Source organism: Dendrobium catenatum, unplaced genomic scaffold (assembly GCF_001605985.2).
Source record: "Dendrobium catenatum unplaced genomic scaffold, ASM160598v2 original_scaffold_260782, whole genome shotgun sequence".
NCBI lineage: Eukaryota > Viridiplantae > Streptophyta > Magnoliopsida > Asparagales > Orchidaceae > Dendrobium > Dendrobium catenatum.
In genome coordinates, this window is record NW_021579181.1 from 208 (window position 1) to 1,327 (window position 1,120).

Here is a 1,120-nt window from a genome sequence, read left to right on the forward strand (position 1 = left end):
CACTTGCTTTTAAGCATTCAAATGCCATTTCACTTAATATATAACGAAAAAAAAATTGCGTTCAAATGCAGCATAAAAATTCTTCAAATTGAATTTAAACCTCCATATACATCATCTGAGTAAAAATAAAACCTAATCAGATGATTAGCACATAAAGTAAACATGTAGCTAGTCTTACCTAATTCAAATCAACGAGTCAAATTAAAACACCAAGAAGATCACAGTGAAGTTTTCGGTACCTTAAACGTGAGTTCTTTTATTTTGCTATGATTGGTATGGTGGTATGTGGTCGGCTGGCTTTGCCAATTTTGGGCTGCATAGGGACGATGAGCGCTTCAAATTAAGCAGAGTATTCACTCTGTATATAGCATTAAGCATTGTACATTTTTGTAGGTAACTAAAATGGATATTTTGGCATTTTATATATTAAAAAAAAAACACCAATAGATCAGCACAAACAATAAAAAAACCTAATCAGATGACTAACCCAACGTTTGCTTGGTTAAGGTGCGAACGAAAGCGGCAGCGAAGATCTTCTTAGACTGGAAGCAGTGGCGTCGGCGTCGTTGTCGCCGTCGACGTCGTTGTCGCCATCCGTGTTGTGGAAGGTTGGGGAGGAGGCGGGTTGTTCACGGGGAGAAGAAACGGAGAAGTAATTTGTTCGCAGGGAGAAGAGACGCGCAGAGAGTAAAGAGATCGCGTGGTCGAATAAGATTGCTAGGGCAGAAGTCGGTTTTTAATTTCTAATGCAAACCAATAAGCGGTTTAAGACCGCTACAGTATTCCGGATATAGCAACGGTTATTAATTTGCTATTAATATACGCTGCGGAAAGTCTAGATTTTTAGTAGGTACCGCTCTAAAATAGTACAAAGTGCTTAAAAGGAATTATCCAATATATAAGAAGGAACTTTGAAAGCTTCACCGATATGAAGAGCATTAGCAGCATTATTTGCTTAAATCAATACAATTATTCCTACAAGTATAGGTCACTTCAATACCTACTTACATAATAGAATATCTATCAAGATTGACATTTAAAGTTGGTTTTATATTTGCAACAATTTAACTTAGTCATTACTTACTGAAGGGGTTAAGATGGATGACATATCATCTTGATC

The 1,120-nt window shown here is 36.8% G+C and overlaps 1 long non-coding RNA gene across 1 annotated transcript; it reads right to left on the bottom strand.

Annotated features, from left to right (window-relative positions):
- Positions 1-264: 264 nt before the first annotated feature.
- LOC114579043 lies at positions 265-771 on the bottom strand. Its single transcript, XR_003699916.1, has 2 exons — positions 488-771; positions 265-313 (listed from the first exon to the last, which is right to left on the bottom strand). It is a non-coding gene; the product is annotated as an uncharacterized LOC114579043 (long non-coding RNA).
- Between the last annotated feature and the right edge of the window lie 349 nt (positions 772-1,120).